Here is a 23,807-nt window from a genome sequence, read left to right as displayed (position 1 = left end):
CTACATATTAAAAACCGTATTAAGGATATTTCAAGAGGGTTTCGACTGAATGTTTGATCGATCTTTTGGGTGGCTTTCTCAGTCTTTAAGTCGAGAACGAAATATTTCCTACTCTCCCGACGTTTCGGCCGAAGGGTTTTGGCCTTTCTCAAGGGTCGTAGTGTCAGGTGTTGATGGCGTTTTCATGGGATTACGGGAAATTCAGGGGCATTTCAATAGAATTTGGGGGGGGGGAGGGTGGTGTTAAGGTACGTTTCAAGGTGCTTTAAGGGCAATTCAGGGGATCTCAGGAGTCATTAACCCTTCAGTACGCGCGCTGTTGTAAAAAGTACAACACTACCAAAAAAACCTCGCTCGTCGTATACAGCGCAAGCGCAGTGCAGTTTCGGTTGCTTGATGGCGCGCGTCCTGAAAGGTTATATGTAAGGTGTTACAAAGGGTTTAAGGGGCGTTTCACGGCATTCCAGAGTAGTTTCAGAGAATTTCTGGGGGTTTCAAGAGCATTTTAAGGGCGTTTCTAGAGATTTTAGGGGCGTATGATAGCCAGGCTTGACAGAAACTCCCTCGCGAGAAAATGAGGAAGCGATTTCGGCGATTTTCTGAGGAGTGAAAATAAAACTCAGAAATCACAACGCAAATCCTCAACAGCACCGAGCGCGAGCTTGCCGCGCAGCGAGGAGTTTGTCCAACACTCATAATTGCTTGTTGTGTTTCTCACGTCCACTCACACTCAAAAAGCTCTCGCGAGTTCCACTCCCATACAAAGAAAGACTCCCGAGTCGAAAATCGCACTCAAAAATCCGAAATAATCATCGACTCTTTTTTCGTTCCCCTCTTCCTCGCTCAGTTTTTATTGCCTCTCTGTTTGGGGTTCGTTCGCTCCCTCGCGACGAGGCAAAAGCAAAACACCGCTCTAGAGCGTGTTGCAAAACTCTTTTGATTTCGAGGAGGATTATCAAGCCTGATGATAGCATTTTAGGGGCGTTTCGAGGTATTTCAGGTTAGGGTCGTATCAGGGGGTTTCAAGAACATCTTTAAATCAAATAGCGTTTCAGGGGCGTTTCAAAGGATTTTGGGATGGGATCCCTAAAAATCCTCTGCAACTTCCTGAAATGCCCCAAAGATCTCCGTAAAACCCTCTCGGACCCCATGTAACGCACCTGACTCGCTCAGAAACCCCCTAAAACTCTCCGTAACGCCCCTGAATCCCGCCGAAAATGCTCTGAAACATCCTGCAATGCCTTCAAAATCCCCCTTAAGCCCCTTCAGACCCCACGTAACGCACCTGCGACGCTCCGAAACCCCCGAAAACGCCTCTGTAAGGCCTCTAAATCTCGCCAAAAATGCTCTGAAACTTCCTGAAATGCCTCCAAAATCCCTCTAAAATCCCCTCGGACCCTATGTAACTGCAATACTTTCGAAAATCCCCTCAAATCCCCCGACAACCCCGCGGAAACCCCTTGAGACCCCCTGTAACTCCACAGTGACTTCCATGTGTTCACCCCTATTAACACCCACAGGCCTCCGTTGCAATAGTTACCGTCATTATTAAATATTCTTATGCACAATATTGGTTCAGGGTAGCTTTCCCTCTTTTTATGCAGGGCATAAAAAAGGTGCATAAATTGAAAGTGCATAAAAATAAATTGAGGTTTTAGTGTTTTCAGTAAATCGAAAAAAAAGCATTTTCTATTCACTCCATTCCATTCATTACATTCCATTCATTCCATCCCATTTGTTGACTACGCCTCTGGCATAGGAGCGCACCTCCATCCAACTTCCCTAATTCTCACGTACATCAGTAAACGCAGGTATAGTACGGCACCTTCTTCTACGTGGACATTGGTCGAACGTCACAAACTGACACGCTGTTGTATGCTAGATCCAGTATATTTCAATAGACCGAAACCATTCATAGTGAAAACTCACAACAACAGTGTTCACGTGTTCCTAAAATTAATCCTAAAATTACGATTTAGTACAATTATTATTACAAAATTCGATCATAATCAGTGCATAAAACTCTGGTAATATTTCTTGAACTTATTCTACGCTGAAATTTAATGATTCTACTAACATACTCTCCTGCAGTAGGGTGGGGCTAATTTCAAAAAATCTCTCCGATATATGATTTCCCAAGTGGAAAGTGATCTAGTAGTCGAAATAAGTCAGCTGTACAAAAATGAGCGATTTCGGTTGATATTTAGGGGTGGCGCAAAGGGATCAAGTGAAATTTTTGCTAGAACAAACTTTCAAAAAACATTTCAAATTTAATTTTCAAACTTATTGTTTCTACACTAAATCGGTAATTCTAGAACCCAATTGGACCAAATTTGTGCTCAAAATTGCGATATCTCTACTGATTTCTGAGATATTTGAAAAAAAAAAATGTCGTTTTTCAGTGTTTTTGGGTTGGGTACCAAAACATGACATTTTTTGGAAATATTTCGGAAACCAGTAGAGATATCGCAGTTTTGAGCACAAATTTGGCCCAATTGGGTCTAGAATCACCGATTTAGTGTAAAAACAGTTTGAAAATTAAATTTGAAATGTCTTTTTGAAAGTTTGTTCTAGCAAAAATTTCACTTGAACCCTTTGCGCCACCCCTAAATATCAACCAAAATCGCTCATTTTTGTACAGCTGACTTATTTCGACTAGTAGATCACTTTCCACTTGAAAAATCATATATCGGAGAGATTTTTTGAAATTAGCCCCACCCTACTCCTGCAGTGATCGCATTAAGTTTTGTGGTTGTTTCCAGTGGAATTATAGTGAGAATTATTTAGGATCCTGGCTGTAAAGCGTGATAAGAAGAAGGTCTGCCGGGGCCCGTGGCGTAGTTGGTCACACGTTCGCTTCATATGCGGATGGTCATGGGTTTGATTCCCAGCCCCGGCACTTGCAATTTTTCGTCAGTTGCTGTTCCCCCGAGAGCAACTGACACTGACCCTCTTCTGAGCCCCATGGCTCAAACGGACCCGGATACCTGGACATCGGCGAACTGCTACTCATAATGGACCCCCAATCGGACAGGAAAGGAACAACGGCCATCCATCATCATCACCCTTGTGCTCATCATTCTACTAGGTATAAAGTAGAAAAAGTGAAAGCAGCAGAAGGGCAACCAGTTCGATAAAGTAGAATAGAATCTAGGCGCTGTACAAAATGTAAGTGCAGCTGTCAATTGAAATTGCTCACGTAGTGCCCCAGTGGACAATAGAGCTGTAAATTAGACTAAGTGATTAAGAATAAAAAAAAAAAGAAGAAGGTCCATCCTACGGTGGTAAGATGTTTATTAGTATTCCTAAAGTATGAGTAATTCCTAGTTCTAGGAGAGATCTGGTGCAAACCAGATCAATATTTGTCGAAACATTTGGTTGTTTCCGTCGAGTTTCCGACTAGGATAATGAGTAGCGGTTTTTGTGATACATATATACATTTATGATACATATTAGATAGCTCTAGAGGGAATGGATACTCTGAAAGGGTTTATGGTGATAGTCCTCAGTTGGGACTAGAATCTGTTTTTTTTCCAGAAACTCCTCACAGGAATCCTCCAAGAATGCCTTCCTGGATTATTGCAGAAACTCCTTCTGGGATTCTTTCTGGAATTCTTTCAGATGTTTTCAATGGGAATCTATTAAGAGTTTCATTCCTCAAGGTTTTTTTTACGGAATTTCTTATCACGTTATTCCAGGTGTGGCTTTTATATAGTTTATGTAGGGCTTTCTTGAAGAATTCCTCCTCAATTGCCGAAGAAACCATTTTAAGGAATTTTCCTTCTGGATTTCCTGAATCAGTTCTCAACAGAATAAAGATGACATTTCCACAGGAATTCCCTTTGGAAATCTTAGAAGAAAAAAAAAACTTTTGAAAACTTTTCAAAAGGAGCTGGAGGAATCATAGAATGTATCTCTGAAGAGAAATCATATAGAAGTCCCGTGAGGAGTTCCTGGAGCAATTCCAGATTGAACTTATAAAGAGATCTAGAATGAACTCCTGGAATAATCTCAGAAGGAGCTATTTGTACTATTTGTACCCGGGCAGACGTGAATATCCAAATTAAATATCAAACATTTTTTGCTGTCATAGCTCGATGTGATTTTGATGTGTTATTCAAAAATTTATAGAATATCGCACCAACAACTCAAAGTGATATGATATCAGTTTTTGTTCTTGTCGAAGTATCTGAAAATTTCTACATAGCAACAAAATTAGCTTTTCTGCTCGAAATGAAACACATACACCCACAGAGATGGCTCAATGTTAGTGAAATGCCATATGGCCCCTTCCTGAGATGCGGAAACGAAGAACCTCATGCTCTTGTTGTCATGGTATTCACAACAGTGAGCCACAGTGAATCCGCAGTGAATCCTAAGGTCGTAGGTTCGATGCTGGATGTCGGAATTTTTTTTGTATTGCATTGTATTGGAGGAATCCTGGTAGAAGTGAATCGAGGGATGCCGGAAGAAGTTCATGGAGGGGAGGAGTCCTGGGGAAAAAATCATGGCTAAATTCCAGAAGGCAGCCCTCGAGGAATCCCAGAAGAAATTCTTGCAGGAATCTCGGAATGAGTATTTGAGTTTATTCCGGAAGGAATACATGAAGGAAACCAAAAAGAACTCGCTGAGGAGTCCAGGAAAAAAACCTTTTAGAATACCTAGAAAGAAGTTCAGATCAGGAGAAAATCGGGCGCCGGTTCAACACACGCCGACTGGAAGACGCTGATGTGAAAATGTCGTTCGTCGGGGAAGATGTAGAACCGTGCTGTGGATATTCCGCAAGGTGAAGCGTAGAAGATCAATGCAGCGCCATCAAGAACGCCTTCGTCGACACCGGCGAGAATAGTGTGGGTGAGCTACGCACTCAGAAAAAGCAGTGGATTATAGATGACACATGGAGGAAGGTATAGGAGCGAATAACTATTTGGCTCTCGAGAAGGAAGTGAAGCGCTCATGTAGACGAGACAATAGAGCGTGGGCGGACTCCCTGGTCGACGAAGGCGAGAAAGCCGCAAATACCAGCGACATTCGTCTCCTCTACCATGTCTTACGTCGCCTTAGTGGGGGACTAAGATGAATGCTACGAGGCCCGCGAAAGACACGTCTGGACAGCTATTGACCGACCCGACTGACCTCGAGCACTTTAGAAACCCTTTTTCAAGTGTCGGCCACGCCATCAACACCTCAGCAGCATCAAGCAACAACGAAATCAAGCAAGTCTATAGAAATTTGACCTGGCCACAAGTCAAAGCGATATGGCTGGCAATCGTCCAGTATGGAGATTTTTCATTCGGCCCTCTGCATGGGAGCCCAGGACTGAAAAACAAAATGTAGTAGATGAATGAGGAATTCCACGGAGTCATGTCAGTCGATCCTGAGCGACCATTTCAAAAATATCTGAAACTTTGCACAGTTTTTCAATTTCATATAAATCGCCATTTTTTGATATTAAACCTTCATATTCACTCACGACTAACTTTTCAAAAGGATGTATGCGAAAATAGTTCTAAAATATTCTAAAAGCTGTACAGCAAAAACGGATTGTTCGATTGTTATAAATTTTTCAGCAAAGTTAGATAACTGAATGATGATTCCTTAGAAAATATACACTGTAAAAAATTTCTTTTTCTACTTTGAAAAAATATGATATTTGTCACAAAAACTCAAATATCTCGAAACCCTATCTTTTTACCAACTTCAATTTTTTAGGGAAAATGGCCCATTATATCAGCTATCTACCATAAAATTTTGGTGATGGTAAACTGATAAACAAAAAAGTTATGACATTTCAAACATTTCACAATTTTTACATTTAGTAACAAAAAAAAAATTTTTTTCTGTGTAAATTATTTCGAGAATCATATTTTGATGCTGATTTTATTGTAAAGGCTACCGCCTGAATTAAACAAGTTGTTTTCATGATACTTTAGTTTGATTATTCGTAATTACTATAGTATCTATTTGAAACTTAGACGCGATCCAGTGTTGTGATCAAAAATATTGAGATTGTCATACTTTTTATTGTACGTGACTGGTGAAAAAATCCCTTGATAGTGTTGAAAAGCTGTTGATTATAAGAAAAATGGAATTGAATTTATTTTTAAGACAAAAGCTGTATAATAAAAGTTTTTTTTATACGCGTATACGTCTAGTTTATCCGCAAAAAAAATCCCTCTTACACACTTATTTCTGAATTGCCTGTTCGGTACTTTTTTGACGAGATTATAACACTAGCGTGCGCAGGGTTCTTGCTTAGGGGGGGGGGGGGGCACTATAATAATGGTGCAATATATGTATGATCATGGTGCAAAATAGAATGATGGTGTTACACGCAATATGAATTCCCAAGTAGGGGTTTCAACATGTTGTGGTGCTAACATCGCCAACTACTTCATATTGGGATTCTGGAGAAGGCTTCGGATGGTGATGATTTCAAGGCAATACGAAACTTTAATATGAAGTCATTATCTCGACTCTTATAAAATTTTATAGACGTATCAAATATTATGGAGAATATCTAGAAAATTATCAATTATAGAAAAAAAATATTGTCGTTGTGAAAGAATTTTGATCCTAGACAATTAGTGATGCTAGAATTGGAGAATGTCAGAACTCCTAGATAGAACATTTTGATCGGAATCCTTGTTGCAATCTACAGAGATTCCTTCAGGATTTCTCCAAAGATTCGTGCATGAGTTCCTCCAATAATTCCCCCAAAAAATCTTCCAATAATTCCTACAGAAATTCCTCCAGTAAGTCTCATATGTTTCTCCAGAAATTCCTCAAATAATTCTTCCAGGAATTCCTCCAATAAATACTCCAGGAATTCTTCCAGAATTACCTCCAGGAGTTCCTCCTGAAATTTCTTCTAGGAAAAATCCTCTGGAAATGTCTGCCAGAATTCCCCCCATATTTCCTCCAGGGATTCCTCAAGGAGTTGCTCCACGGAATCCCTCAGAAAATCCTAAAGGAATTTCTGAAGAATATCTTCCTGGAATTCCTCGAGAAATTCCTCCAGGAGTTCCTTCAGAAAATTATCCAGGAAATTCTCAACGAATTTCTTCAGGAATTCCTTCAGGGATTCATCCATGAATTATTTCAAAAAATCAAATAACGCCAGAAATTTCTACAGGAATTCATCAAAAAAATCCTCCAAGAATTCCTCCAGGGATTTCTCCAGAAAATCCTCTAGGAATTTCTGCCAGAATTTCTCCAGAGAATCCTAAAAGAATGTCTCCCGGAACTCTTCCAAAAATTTCGCCAGGAATCTCTACAGGAAATCCTCCACAGATTTCTCCAGTAATTTCTTCAGGATTTTTTTCAGGGATTCCTTCAGAGATTCAATAATGAATTTCTTCAGAAATTCCTCCAGATATTCCTTTAGGAATTCCTCGAGACATTTCTTTAGAAATTCCTCCAATATGCAACCAGTGATTTCTTTCAGGAATTCCTCCACGGATTCCTGCAGAAAATCCTAAAGGAATTTCTTCCAAAACTCTTCCAGGAATATCTCCAGGCGAACTTCTTCAGGATTTTTTCCAGAAATTTCTTAAGGAATTTCTCCAGGGATTCATTACTGAATTTCTTCAGAAATTCCTCAGAAATTTCTTCCGGAAATTCCTCCAGGAATTCCTTCAGAAATTCCTCGAGTAGTTCTTTCAGACAGGAAGCCTCATATATTTCTCCAGAAGTTCCTCAAATAAATCCTCCAGGAATTCCTCCAGTAACTACTCCTAAAATTCCTCCAGAGATCCCTCCTGACATTTTTCTAGGAAAAATCCTGAATGTCTGTCTGTCAGAATTTCCCCAATATTTCCTCCACGGATGCCTCCATAACATGCTAAAGGAATTTCTCACGGAATTCTTCCAGGTATTTCTCCAGAAATTTCTCCAAGGATTTTTCCATGGATTCCTCCAGGAAATTCTCAAACAATTTCATCAGAAATTCCTCCATGGATGTCTTCAGAAATTCCACAAAAAAATCCTCCACAAATTCCACCAGGAATTTTTTTCAGAAATTTGTCGAGAAAGAACTCCTGATATTCCTCCAGCAATTCCTTCAGAAAATCCTCTAAGAATGTCTGCTTGAGTTCCCCTAGAATGTCTCCCGGAACCCTTCCAAGAGTTCCTCGAGGAATTACGTTAGGAATTTGTCCAGGAAATCCTCCACGGATTCCTCAGGATTTTTTCCAGAAATTTATCCAAGAATTCCTGCAGGAATTCATTCATAAATTTCTTCAGAAATTGCCCAAAAAAATCCTCCAGGTATTCGTTCAGAATTTGCTGGAGTAGTTCCTTCAGACATTCCTCCAGAAATTCCTCCGAGATGCCTCCAGAGATTTCTCCCCGAAATTCATCCATGGACTCTACCAGAAAATCTTAAAGTAATTTCACCCGAAACTCTTCCAGGAATTCCTCCAGGAGTTCCTCGAATGATTCCACGGAATCCCCCAGGAATTTTTCTAGCATTTTTTCCTGAAATTTCTTCAGGAATTCCTCCAGTGATGCAATAATTAATATCTTCAAGAATTCCTCCATTTATTCCTTCAGGCATTCCTCTATTAATTTTCCAGAAAGCCTCATATAATTCACCAGAAATTCCTCAAATAATTCCTCTGGTAAATACTCCAATAATTCCTCAAGAGATTCCTCTTGAAATTTTCTTTTAGGAATGACTGTCAGAATTCCTACAATATTTCTTCTAGGGATTCCTCCAAGAATTGATCCTCGTATTCCTCCAGATAATCCTAAATGAATTTTTAACGGAACTCTTCCAGGAATTCCTCCTAGAATTCCTCGAAAAATTCCCTTCAGGAAATTCTCAAGGCATTTCTTCAGGAATTCCTCCGAAGATTCATCCATGAATTTCTTCAGAAATTCCACAAAAAATCCTCCGGGAAATCTTAAGAAATTTCTGCTTGAGGAAGAGCGCCAGAAATTCTACCAGGAACTCCTCCAGGGATTTCTCTAAAAAATCCTCTGGGAATTTTCACCAAAACTACAGGGATTTCTCCTTGCATTCCTCAAAGAATTCCTCAAGATCTTTTTCTAGGAGTTTCCCAAAGAGTTCCTGCAGGGATTTGTTAAAAAAATTCTTCAGAAATTCTTAAAAAAATCCTGCAGAAATTCCTCGAGGAGTTCCTTCAGAAATTTCTCCATGAAGCCTCATATATTTCTCCAGAAATTCCCCAAATAATTCCTCCAGTAAATACTTCAGAAATTTCTTCAGAATTACCTCCAGCAATTCCTCCAGAATTACCCCCAGGAATTCCTCCAGAGATTCCTCATGAAATTTCTTCTAGAAAAAATCCTCTAGGAATGTCTGCCAGAATTTCTTCAATATTTCCTCCAGGGATTCTTCAAGGAATTGCTCTACAAATTCCTCCAGAGAATCTTAAAGGAATGTTTCCCGGAACCCTTCCAAGAATTTCTTCAGGGATACCTCCATCGATTCCTCCAGGAATTTCTCCAGGATTTTTTTTCAGGAATTCCTTCAGAAATTCCTCCCTCCATGGATTCCACCAGAAATTTCTCAAGGCATTCATCCAGGGATTTTTCCAGAAAATCCTTCACGGAATCCTCCACATAATCCTAAATCAATTTCTCCTAGAACTCTTCTAGGAATTCCACCAGGGATACATACTTCCATGGAATCCTCATGAAATACCTCCAGGGATTGCTGCCGGAATTCCTACAGAAAATTCTTTAAGAATTTCCACCAGAATTCCTCCAATATAGTCTCCAGGGATTCTTCCAGAAATTCCTAGACTAATTCCTCCAGAAAATCCTAAAAGATTCTTTTCCGGATCTTTTCCGGGAATTTCTCTAGGAATTCTTCCAGAGATTTCTTCGGGAATTCATCCATGAGTTTCTTCAGAAATTGCTCAAAAAAATCCTTCATTAATTCCTCGAGGACATTCCTCCAGGAAGCTTTATATATTTATCCAGAAATTATTTAAAGAATTCATCCAGAAATGAAGAAATTTCTCCCGGAACTCTTCCTGAAATTTCTCGAGAAATTTTTCCAGGGATTCCTCCATGGATTTCGCCAGTAATTCCATCAATGAGTTTCTTCAGATATTCCTCAAAAATCCTTCTAGGAAATCTTTCAGAAATTGCTCGAGGAGTTCCTAAAATCATTCCTCCAGGAAGCCGCAAATATTTATCCAGAAATTTTTCAAATAATTCCTTCAAGAAATCCTCAAGAATTTTTTTACAGGAAATACTTTATTTTTTCAGGAATTTCTCCAGAAAAACCTTTAACCCACCATCAGTCGCTTGCGTGTACTGAGTACACGCGTCTCAAAAAAATGCAAATAAATAATCGAAATTTGCACCAAATTGAACCGGGTGTTGGTCCTATTCCAAGATCCACTCTTCTTCTTGTTAGTAAGGCAGAAAAAAAATGAAAAAATGCACGGAAAGTACTCGAAAAACACGTAATTCTAACCTCACATTTTAAATGTGTACTCAGTACACCGGCGCGACCGCTGGTGTAACTTTTTTTTGAACCAGACCGTTACACGAGCGGTCGCGTCGTGTACTCAGTACACGGCAAACGCTTTCAATTATGGTTTATATGCTTTACTAGATACAATGTTGGTGTCTTCGACAAAAATGTCCAACTGGATAATGCACGTCTGATAGTGGACATGTGGAACCGGTCAATACGATCTGGTCCTGTCCCGGGTGTCGGAATGGCCCTCGCGGGAACCTGTTTCGTGGACATTTCAGCTATGGCATCAAAACTAGGCATGCGACGGCTCTATCTTCATGATTATTTTTAATGTACATCATCTTAGTAACCATGAAAATGACCAGTGACCTCCCTGGTTAACCCGTAGCCACCGGAATGTGCCCTGGAGGAACCTGTTTCGAGGACATTTTGACCATGACACCAAAACAAGGCATGCGACGGCTCTATCTTCATGATTTTCCATATCCATTATTTTAGTAACCATGAAAATTACCAGTGACCTCCCTGGCCAACCCGTGGCCACCGAAATGTGCCCTGGAGGAACCTGTTTCGAGGACATTATGACCATGACACTGAAACTGGGCATGCGACGGCTCTATTTTCATGATTTTTCATATCCATCATCTAAGTAACCATGAAAATGACCAGTGACCTCCCTGGCTAACCCGTGGCCACCGGTATGTGCCCTGGAGGAACCTGTTTCGAGGACATTTTGACCATGACACCAAAACTAGGCATGCGACGGCTCTGTTTACATGATTTTCCATATCCATCATCTTTGTAACCGAAAAAAAACTGCGAGTGACCTCTCTGGCCAACCCGTGGTCACCGGAATGTGCCCTGGAGGAACCTGTGTCGAGGACATTTTGACCATGACACCAAAACAAGGCATGCGACGGCTCTATCTTCATAATTTTTCATATCCATCATCTTAAGGACTGTTCATTAAAGAAAGTGGACACCTGTTTTTCAATAGAAAATATGTATTTTTGAACAAATTGATAAGTTTATTTTTTATAAATGACAATCAACATATATGTGGCCGAATTCACGTGAGTTTGAACATTTACTTCGCTTTTCGGAAGAACGCTCGGACTTTCCTCTTGATACCTCCCATAAGATTCTGCACAACTTTCTCCGTAACTTTTCGTTGTGCCGCAGACCAATTTTTTTTGAAGCAATCAACAGAGCTTGCTTCTCTTCCATTTTTCTTCAGATGCCGCTTAATTATTGTCCGGTATCTTTCCACATGAAGCTGCTCAGAGAAGTTTTGTGGATTTTGCCATTTTTCGACAAAATCGACTTTTTCCGTCTTGAGCATCTCTAGTGTAGAAGAAGCGTAATAAGCGGATGCCAGATCCGCCTAAAACAAAAGAGGATCCGTATGTTTTCGGTAGATGGGTAGAAGTCGTTTTTTGATGCATTCCGTTCTGTTATTTTCACCGTTGATTGTTCCCGTTGTAAAATACGGAGAACTCTTTAAGCCACATGAACAATCGGCTTACCACACCAAAAAAATTTTCCCAAATTTTTCAGTTCTGATGTACCCTACATCATCCGGCACATCTGTCCCCTGCTTAGCGTTAAAAAATTGCGGTCCCGGAAGTGTATTAGTAAGTCAATTCTCGAAACGACAACTTTTTGGAACACCATTTGTGCAGAATTAATTTGCTAGTCGCAAAGCTAATACGACGTATCGCTCGAAATTTCTTACTTTTTCCGTTTTCTTTGAGTGTATTGTCGAAGTGAACAATGTTTTTACACACTGAGCATAAATTCACATTTTTTTGTTTAGTTTTAACTCTAAACTATTGGTAAGCAGATGTCCACTTTCTTTAATGAACAGTCCTTAGTAACCATGAAAATGATCAGTGACCTTCCTGGCCAAACCGTGGCCACCGGAATGTGCCCTGGAGGAACCTGTTTCGTTGACATTTTGGCTTTGACGCCAAAACTAGGCTTGCGACGGCTCTATTTTCCTGATTTTCCATTTCCATCATCTTAGTAACCATGAAAAGGACCAGTGACCTCCCTGGTCATCCCGTGGCCACAGGACTTTGCCTTGAAGGAACCTGTTTTGAGAACAATTTTGACCAAGCCGCCAAAACTAGGCATGCAACTGCTTTATCTTTTTGGTGTTCTATATCCATCATCTACGGTAAATCGCCAATTGTTACACACCTTAAAAACTCGCCAATTGTTGCACATCTCATAAGTAATTTATTTCCAGGGATTTCACCGGTAATTCTTCCGAAAACTCATGCTAGGATTTCGGCAAAAACCAGCATTAATTTCTTCATAGATTCAATCAAAGATTTCTGGTTCCAGGAAACCCTGCTGAATTACTTCAGGGATGCCTCATTTTCTTTCAAAGCACTTCTTTTAATGATTCCTTTAGGAATTTCGCCTTTTCCATAGATTCTCGCTGTGATTCCTCTAGAAGTTTGCTTTAAATCCCTCCAGAAATTCCCGCTGGTACTTCATGTTGCATTTCTACATAAATTCTTCATGTGATTATTCCATGAATTCCTTTAGGATTTATACCAAGAATACCTTTGCATATTTCGGTGGAAATTCATCCGGGGGATATATCACGAAATTTCGCCAGAAATTTATCAAGAAATTTCTTTAGGGATTTATCAAAGAATTTCTTAAGCGATTTTCTGCAGGGTTCTTCTAAGACAAGGCGGACTTGCCCCGGCGTTATAACTCGCAGTATCGCATGAAACCGAATTTGCTTACACTGCTGTCTACTGTCATGTCTTTTAGAGTTTGAAGGCTATGTTTCATTAGGAATGATATGTCAAGAATAAGTACAGTAGACGTTCGGTCGGTGAAAAGGTTTAACTGCAATGCTTTTTACCTGTAAGTCCGGTAAGTTCAACAAATTTTAAGTTATCGCACCGCCAAACGTCAAAATGATGTGCCATGTTTGCCCTAATAGGCTGGAGGAATTGAATGAATGTGGATGAATTAAACGAAGAGAAAAAGCAGGATCTTCATATAACAAAATGCAGAAGTAACTGATGCTTTATCCTCATTCACGCTAGGTGAATAAGTTCCTCTGACCTAGGAACAGTCACATGAAGTTCATTTTACGTCAATTGATGGCTTGATGACATCTGTCAGGCGTTGCAGTTACTCAACTTCATTCGTTAAGTGAAACGTAAACATGTTGCAATTAGCAGCTAAACAAAATTTATGACACCGAAAACTATCATATAACTGCGAAATTGTTCGTATAACACTTAACTGGCTAGCAGACCTGGTTCCAGGAGGAGCGTAATATCATAAAGACTATTCCGTGAATCACGCTTATTATTCAAATAGCAACATTGGCACCATAAAAAAGTTACGTTATATCGAGGCTACGTTATACCGAGGTATGACTGTATACAAATCAGTTGGTAACCAAAACCACAAAACAAAAAATTTCGGCTCCGTGAAGCAAAAACTTTTTTTTATTTCTTTCTATTCAAAAATTACAAAACAAGATTGAACATATTTTTATACACTACAATAAACGCTTTTGAGTGGCAAATAGGTATCAAATTACAGGTTTCACCATGCTATGAGCGAAAATTATATGCATGACCGCCCTCATATAGAGTGGGAACCGTGAGCGCTGGTCTTTGTCACGGTTAGTTAGGGTGAATCGTCAATTACTGCACACCTTGAAAACTTTGTTGCACACTCCATGCTTTGCTTATGAGATGTGCAAAAATTGGCGAGTTTTTAAGGTGTGTAACAATTGGCGATTTACCCTAGATGACGGAACATCAAAAAGATAGAGCAGTTGCACGCCTAGTTTTGGCGCCTTGGTCAAAATGTCCATGAAACTGGTTCCTCCAGGGCACATTCCGGTGGCCACGGTTTGGCCAGGGAGGTCAAATACCATTTTCATGGTTACTAAGATGATGGATATGAAAAATTATGAAGATAGAGCCGTCGCATGCCTAGTTTTGGTGTCATGGTCTTAATGTCCTCGAAACAGGTTTCTTCAGGGCACATTCCGGTGGCCACGGGTTAGCCAGGGAGGTCACTGGTCAATTTTATGGTTACTAAAATAATTGATTTGGAAAATCATGAAGATAGAGCCGTCGCAAGCCTAGTTTTGTTATCATGGTCACAATGTCCTCGAAACAGGTTCCTCCAGGGCACATTCCGATGGCCACGGGTTGGCCAGGGAGGTCACTGGTCAATTTTATGATTACTAAAATAATTGATATGGAAAATCATGAAGATAGAGCCGTCGCAAGCCTAGTTTTGTTGTCATGGTCACAATGTCCTCGAAACAGGTTCCTCCAGGGCACATTCCGATGGCCACGGGTTGGCCAGGGAGGTCACTGGTCATTTTCATGGTTACTAAAATAATTGATTTGGAAAATCATGGAAATAGAGCCGTCGCAAGCCTAGTTTTGGTGTCATGGTCAAAATGTCCTCGAAACAGGTTCCTCCAGGGCACATTCCGGTGGCCACGGGTTAGCCAGGGAGGTCACTGGTCATTTTCATGGTTACTAAGATGATGTACATGAAAAATCATGAAGATAGAGCCGTCGCATGCCTAGTTTTGATGCCATAGCTGAAATGTCCACGAAACAGGTTCCCGCGAGGGCCATTCCGACACCCGGGACAGGACCAGAGCGTATTGACCGGTTCCACATGTCCACTATCAGACACACATTATCCTGTTGGACATTTTTGCCGAAGACACCAACATTGTATCTAGTAAAGCATATAAACCATAATTGAAAGCGTTTGCCGTGTACTGAGTACACGACGCGACCGCTCGTGTAACTTTTTTTGATGCGACTGATGGAGGGTTAAGGATTCTTCCAGAAATTTTTCTAGGAATTCTCCAGGGATTCATCTTTAAATTCCTCCACAGATTCCTTCAGGAATCCCTCCTAGGATTACAGCAGGGATTTTCCCGGATCTTTTCTGGGAATTTCTCCAGGAATTTCTTCGGGAATTCATCCAGGAATCCATCCATGAGTTTCTTTAGAAATTACTAAAAAAAATCCTTCACAAATTCCTCGAGGAGTTCCTCTAGACATTCCTCCGGGAAGCCTTAAATATTTGTCCAGAAATTCCATAAAGAATTCATCCAGGAATTTCTCTAGTTATTGCACCAAAAAAATTTTCAGGAATTATCCAGAAATACCTCCCGGAATTCAAACATGGATTCCTCCAGGAATTTCTCCAGAGATTCCTTAAGAAAATCATCCAGGAATTTCTCCAGGAATGTTTCGCAAAAAATACCTCAAAGAATTCTTTCGGAAATTTCTCCATGAATTCCTCCATTATCCCTTCAAAAATTCCTTCGTTAATTCCATCTTGAATACCTTCGGGAATTTCTACAGAGATTCCTCCAGGAATTTCTACAAGGACACCTAAAGGAATTCCAACTCGGATTTCTCCAGAAAATCCTGAAGAAATTTCTCCCGCAACTCTTCCACGTATTCCTCGAGAAATTTCTCCAGGGATTTCTACAGACATTTTTTCAGGATTTATTTTTTTTTTGGAACTTTTCAACGAATCTGTCCAGAAATTTCTCCTGGGACAACTATAAAAATTTCGCTATTAATTTCTCCGGAAAATCATCTTAAAATTCTTCATGGATTCCTCCAAGAATTCCTCTAGGTATTCCTACAAGAATTTATACACGGATTTCATCAGAAAAAACTTCTCCTGGAACTGTTCCAGCAATTCCTCGAAAAATTTCTTCAGGTATTCCTCCATAGATTTCGCCAGGAATTCCTCCAGGGATTCATCAATGAATTTCTTTAGATATTGCTCAAAAATCCCTCTAGGAATTCTTTTGCTCGAGGAATTCCTTTAATCATTCCTCCCGGAAGCCGCAAATATTTTTCCAGAAAATTTTCAAAGAATTCCTTCAGAAAATCCTCCAGAAATTCTTCCAGGAATTCTTACATTTTTTTAGGAATTTCTCTAGAAAAACCTCTAGGGATTCTTCCAGAAGTTTCTCTAATAATTCTCCACGGATTGATCCTTGAATTGCTTTACGGATTCCTTCAGGAATTCCTCCTAGGATTACAGCAGGGAATTCTCCAGGAATTTTCCAAAGCTTTCTCTAGGATTTTCTCTATGAATGTCTCCAGGGATTCCTCCAAGTATTCCTCCTGAAAATCTTCCAGAAATTCTTCCGATGAATCTTGAAAGAATGCCTCCAGAAATTCCTCCAAGAATTTTTTCGCGGATTCTTCCAAAAATTCCTTCAGGAATGACTCCACTGATTCCTCCAGAAATTGCTCCACATATTCCTCCAGAGATTTCTCCAGTAATTTCTGCAAGGGTTCGTTATTGAATTCCTCGAGTGATTCTTCCACAAATTCATGCAGGAATTTTTCCAAAAAATCCTTCAGGAATTCCTCCAGCAATTCATCCATGAATTATTTCATGGATTCCTTCTTTCATCCTGTAATTCACGGATTCCTTCAGGAATTCCTCCAGGGATTACACCAGGGATTTCTCCAGGAATTTCTCATAGCTTCCTCCAGGAATTGCTCTAGAAACTCCTCCAAATGTCCCTCTAGGAATTTCCTCAGAATTCCAGAAGTTCCTCCAAGAATTCTTACAAGAAAACCTCCAGGCATTCTCCCAAGGATTCCTTCAGGAATGCCTTCAGAGATTCCTCCAGAAATTCTTCCAGGAATTTCTCCAGGGTTTCTTCCAGGAATGCCTCCAGAGTTTACTCCAGGGGTTCGCTAATGAGCCCCTGCTGGAACTCTTCCAGAAATTTGTCCAGGAATTTTTCGAAATACTTCTCCACAAATTCCTCCATGAATTCTTTCACGAATTCCTCTAAAGATTCCCCCAGGAAATTCTTCAAGGATTCCTTTGGGAATGCCTCCAGGGAATTCCTTCAATATTTTTTCCAGCAATTCCTTTAGTAGTACCTCCTTCAAATTCTACAGGAATTTCTCTAGACTCCTCTTCCAGTATTTGAGAGCTTCGTTCAAGAATTCTTTCAAGCACTTCTTTAGTAAAGTAATGCCTTCAGGGATTCCCCCAGAAAGTCCTTCAAGGATTCCTCCTGAAATTTCTCCAGAGATTTCTCCTGGAATGCCTTCACGGGTTACTCCAGATATTTCTCGAGCTGGTAAAGTGATCTCAAAATGATTCACGGAATGCTGTTTTGATGCGCGAATCACAAAATGGTACCTATATAAAATGCAATTGTGGATGATACAATGAACACCAAGAAGGTGCATAGGGGGATTAGGGGCATAATGGACACCCGGGGCGAAATGGACACCCCTGTTTTTGCCGAAACCGTTGACTTTTGTGTAAAACTTTCAATGCATAAGTGTAAAGGAACAAGCCATTGTTCTATTTTTCAAAAATACCATTTATATTCCTTCAAAATAACCAAAATATCATTGAAATTGAAGTATGTTTTTTATATGGTGGATTTCTTATAATTTCGAAGCAGCAGCAAATAAGGTATTACGAGTGATTGAGTGTGTCCACCATACAAACAAGTGAATTGTTAGCTTATCTACATGTATACGTAGATTTAGCAATGGATGAAGTTTTATATTTTTGATCAGAACACACTGAAAATAGCAATTTCAATGTTGTAGTCTATTCGGGGCGAAATGAACACTGGCAATTATGAATGGATGTACGCGCGTTGCATACTGTTAGGCGTTTTAGAGAGTTAGAAAAAAATCAATCCGATTATTTTAGCCCAAAATTTGTTTAATTAACTTTCAAGTTATGTAAACTCGTCTAAGATGGAGTATTATATCTGTGGTATTGATCTCCATTGACAAATTACTTAACTGGTCGATATTCTCAAAGATACAGCATAAAATATGCAGGGGTGTCCATTATGCCCCGATGGGTGTCCATTTCGCCCCGTACCTTTGCTGCCAGCCCCAAAAAACACACGGTTTTCAATTCATTATTTCTTTACAATAATGACATTCTACCATCTGTAAATGATTGAAATACGTAGGAAACAAGTTAAAGTTGTAAGCCAACTGATAATATGTTAAGTTTTTGCCTGGTATACGGGCCTAACATACTCATTTGCTTAGGGTGTCCATTATGCCCCTAATACCCCTAGAATTTTAAAAACATGTGTGATGTGAGTATTGTACATTATATACCTGAAGATGAAACATAAGATTTGGAGATGGTGTAAACATAAAAATGTTGGTGCTGCGTAAAAATCAAATTGCTTGCGGCAATAAAGGTGCATGATGTCACCGTGGTGTATAGGATCTTCTGATAACACTGAGTTCATTGGTATGGTGCATTAAATGCTGATATGGAGCATGTCATTCAAAGATGGCGCTTGATGTCAGTATGATGCATTAGAGTTGACATCGTAAAAGAAATGCAATTTCGATGTACCAAACTTCATACAATAATAATGGTGCAATAGATGCCTAGATGGATATAGTGAACGCCACGATTACGCATTAAAAGCTTTAGTAATACATGAAATTGAACGATGGTGCATTATTTCGCAATTAGACACATATTTGATTTAAAGATGGTGCGTGACATGGTGCCTAGATGATTCCGTGAACATCATGGTGGTGCCTGGAATGAATGATGTATGTATGGTGCATTAGCTTCACCATGATTTTGTTATACTCGTCATGTTTCATATTAAGGTGCACATGCAATTCGTGCAAAGGTGCAGGAAACTCAATGTGGCACAGAAATCAACATGTTCCAGGTACGTGGAAAACTATATTGTATGCGAAATGCCAAAATGGTGCATCAAATTCAAATGTAAACCACATCATAATGGTACATAAGATACCTAGATGGTATAATGAATGCCAAAATGGTGCATGGAAAGCTTTGAAGAAGGCGTATGATGCTAGTGTGCTGCATTAGTTGTCGCCGTTATTCAAAGATTATCAACATGTTGCATGGTTAGGTGCACGAATTGCAAAAATGGTGCATAGATTACAAAATATAAGTATTTTATGTGATGCTCACAACATAATGGTGCATCAGATGCCTAGATGATATAGTAAACGCTGAAATGGTGCTTGGAAAGCATTGATGGTGCATGAAATTTAATGATGCTGCATATCAGTATGATGCATTAGATTTCTAGTTGATTAAAAGATAGTGCATGAGACCAGTATAATGCGTGGATACCTAGTTCATTCTGTGGACGCTTTGAAGAAGGTACATGATGTTAGTGTGCTGTATTCGTTGTCACCGTTATTCAGCGACACTCGCCATTGTGTATGGCTAGGTGTACGAATTGCAAAAATGTGGTGCCGAAGTCACCATGGTTCACGTACATGTATTACAGTTTTGGAATACGAAATGCCAAAATGGTGCATGTTATTCGAATATGGTGCTGATATCACTGATTAGTTAAAAGATGGTGCGTGAGATTAGCCTAAAAATGATTCTGAGAACATCATGGGTGTGCATGAGATACTAAGAAATTGTATGTATCAGGGGTGCATTTGTTGCCACCATGATTCAGTGATTTTCAACATTGGGTGGTTAGATCCAAAATGCAAGAATTGCAAAAATGATGCACAGAATTTAATGTGGTGCGGAAGTTAACATGGATCAGGTACATGGAATACAATTGGGTGTACGATATGGCAAAATGGAGCTTCAAATTCAAATTCAAATGTGAATTAAATGCTTAGATGGCGCGTGAGATGGTGCTTAGATATTTATGTGATCATCATGGTGGTGCATGGAATGCAAAGGAGCTACATGATGTCTGTATGGTGCATTAGTTTTACCATGATTCAGTTACACTCAACAAATTCCATATGTAGGTGCACGAATTGCAAAAATGGTGCAGGAAACTCAATACGGCACAGAAATTAACATAGTCCAGGTACAATGAATGCTATTTTGTATGCGAAATGCCGAAATGGTGCATCAAATTCATCACCACATCATAATGGTGCATAAGATGCTTAGATGATATAGTGAATGCCAAAATGGTGGTTGGAAAGCTTTGAAGAAGGTGCATGATACTAGATGATGCATTAGTTGTCACCGTTTTTCGAAGCTTATCAATATGGTTAGGTGCACGAATTGCAAAAATGGTGCATAGCATAAAAAAAGAAATGTATTTTATGTGATGCTCACGGCATTACGGTGCATTAGATGCCTAGATGATATGATAAACGCTGAAATGGTGCTTGAAGAGCTGTGATGGTGCATGAAGTTTCATGATGATGCATATCAATATGAGGTATTAGATACTTAATTGATAAAAAGACATTTCATGCGATCATCATAATACGTGAATACCTAGATCATTCTGTGGACATCATGATGGTGCATTGAAAGCTTTGAAGAAGGTGCATGATGAAAGTGTGCTGTATTAGTCGTCACTGTTATTCAGTGATACTCGTTGTTTTGTATGGCTAGGTGCACGAATTGCAAAAATGGTGCTTAGAATTCAATGTGGTGCCGAAGTCATCATGGATCACGTACATGGAATACAGTTTTGATGATGATTCTGGAACTGGATTCATGGAATACAGTTTTGATAGATGATTCTGAGAACATCATGGTTGTGCATTAGATACTAAGAAATTGTATGTGTCAATGGTGCACCATAGCTGCGTGGTAAGATCCAAGGTGCTTGAATTGCAAAAAATGGTGCATAGAATTTTTTTATAGAAGGGGGGGCAAGTGCCCCCCCTTGCCCCCCCCCCCCCTGTGCACGCTAGTGGATTATAACAGCAGTACGATCTCGGTAGTTTCGGTAATCGATTTTACTGAGGCTCAGTAAAACAACTGTCAAAATCGTATGGAAAAGGTAAACAATGCATTTTTGCTGAACGAGTTCGGTGCTCAGCAGTTTTAATCTCGTCAAAAAATTACCGAACTCGGTCGGTAATCAAAATTAAGTGTGTAGAGAACAGACTTTATGATCGGAAGAATGCGAGTAACTTCAACAACAACAAATGCATAAGAGGTACATACCACAGACAAACAGACGAAACGCCTAGAACAATTTTAGTGAAAATTCATCGCCCAGTTCACACTATCACCACCTGGTGGAAATGTTTCACGAAGCACTGCGTTGTGCAATATCGTCATCAGAAGGCGCTAGTGTGAAACGTCAAACGCAAAGAAAAACGATGGGCGCTCTTCTTGTTATGAAAGCCACAACCAAGATTCAAAATGATCGTTGAAGGCGTGGTCAATGAAAATTTCGCCAGTGTTACGTTTGTTTGTCTGTATACATACCTGACAATGCTCACGAAAAAAACAAAAAAAATACTACCGCTATGAATATTAAAAATTGTATAGTATTTTTTTTCTTCAGCCACCAACACCAAACAAGTAAGTTAAAATTAATAAGTGATTTTGTTTATTATAATCTAACGAACAAGATGAACAGTCGCTTTCTCAAAGGTCTTCAACTCAACGCTCTCTTGTAGACCGTTTGATGAAAAAAAATGTTCAAAAGAGTTACGAAATCTCACCGAAAGCACCATAGATAAACTGAAAGAGACTGGTTATGCCCAAATGTCCACATTGTGTACAAAATTACGCATTTGCACGTCCTGCCGTCTAGAATTTGACAAACGAGCCATCTGTATATCATCGGTAAAGCAGGGCGCAGGAAGTTCGAAAACGACAACAACTGAGAAATTGCCATCAGCGACATCTGTTTAAACAATTTAATTACGCCCCTTTTCAAAAATGCCCTGTAATATTCTTCAACATCTATACCCATTTCAATATTTTTAACGTTGCAAAACACGCTTTCAACATTCATCTTGAAGAAGAGGGAAAACACTTGTAACAACAAATTAATGAATAAACGACTAATGCGCGGAGGGCGTGATAAAATCGGAACATTACGGTACATAGTAGGGTAATTGTTCCCTTCGTTGTGGTAGTACCTATTGTTGCGGTAGTGGCATTTGAGCACTTTTTCGACTGAAATGTTACCAAAAGGCATTTTTAATAGGTGTATTATGCTTAATTTATAAGATTGCACTTTTTGTGTGCTTAAGTTTTGCCCAAAAACCTAGTTTAAAAAAATATTTTCCTTAATATTTCTGCTGCTGTGTTCCTATTGTTGCGGTAGTGTTCCTAATGTTGCGGTATCCCATATGATTTCAATGGGATACCGCAACAATAGGAACCAAAATTAAATTTTACCTCCATAATAGGAACAGTGTGCCTATTGTTGTGGTATGCGATTATTGATCGAAAACAGAGAGAAACGATAGTTTTCATATTTTTCCCAGCAAATATGGATAGAAAATTACCGACTAACGTTTTAAAACCGTTCATTAGATGGTATGATCATATTTTTTTGAATTAATTTACCTTATTACCACAACGATCGGCACACTTACCCTATTATATGTATATATAATATATAATAAAAACAACTTGTTTTACTCACGCAAGGCCATTAACAATAAAATCAGCATCAAACTTCAATTTCCGGCCGAAATAATTTACACTAAAAAAAAATATTACTAAATGTGAAAATTGTGAAATGTTTGAATTGTCATAACTTTTTTGTTTATTTTCATGGTAGATTGCTAATACAATGGACCGTTTTCTCTAAAAAATTACGTTGGTAAAAAGATAGAGTTTTGAGATATTTGAGTTTTTGTGACAAAAATGATATTTTTTAATGTTAAAAAAGATTTTTTTCACAGTGTATATTTTCTTAGAAATCGCCATTTAGTTATCTAACTTTGCTGAACAATAAAATCAGCATCAAATCGCGATTCCCGGCCGAAATAATTTACACAGAAAAATTTTTTTTACTAAATGTAAAAGTTGTGAAATTTTTGAAATGTTATAACTTTTTTGTTTATTAGTTTACCATCACCAAATTTTTATGGTAGATTGCTAATACAATGGACCGTTTTCCCTAAAAAATTCAAGTTGGTAAAAAGATAGGGTTTTGAGATATTTGAGTTTTTGTGACAAAAATGATGTTTTTCAATGATAAAATAGATTTTTTTTCACAGTGTATATTTTCTTAGAAATCACCATTTAGCTATCTAACTTTGCTGAAAAATTCATAACAATCGAACAATCCGTTTTTGCTGTGCATATTTTTGAATATTTTTGAACCATTTTCACATACACCCTTTTGAAAAGTTAGTCGTGGCTGTAAATAAAAATTTGATATCGAAAAATGGCGATTTAGATGGAACTGAAAATCTGTGCAAAGTTTCAGTTCAATAGAAAATCATGAATTAAAAATTTTCCTTAATTTTGATGCTGTTGCTTGGAATCGCTCGAATGGGAAAGAAGCCTCAACTATTTGGAGACAACTTTCTCTGGAAAAAGTATGACGATTTTTTATGAA

The sequence above is a fragment of the Aedes albopictus genome, chromosome 3 (assembly GCF_035046485.1).
Source record: "Aedes albopictus strain Foshan chromosome 3, AalbF5, whole genome shotgun sequence".
NCBI classification, from domain to species: Eukaryota; Metazoa; Arthropoda; class Insecta; order Diptera; family Culicidae; genus Aedes; species Aedes albopictus.
This window is presented reverse-complemented; position numbering follows the sequence as displayed.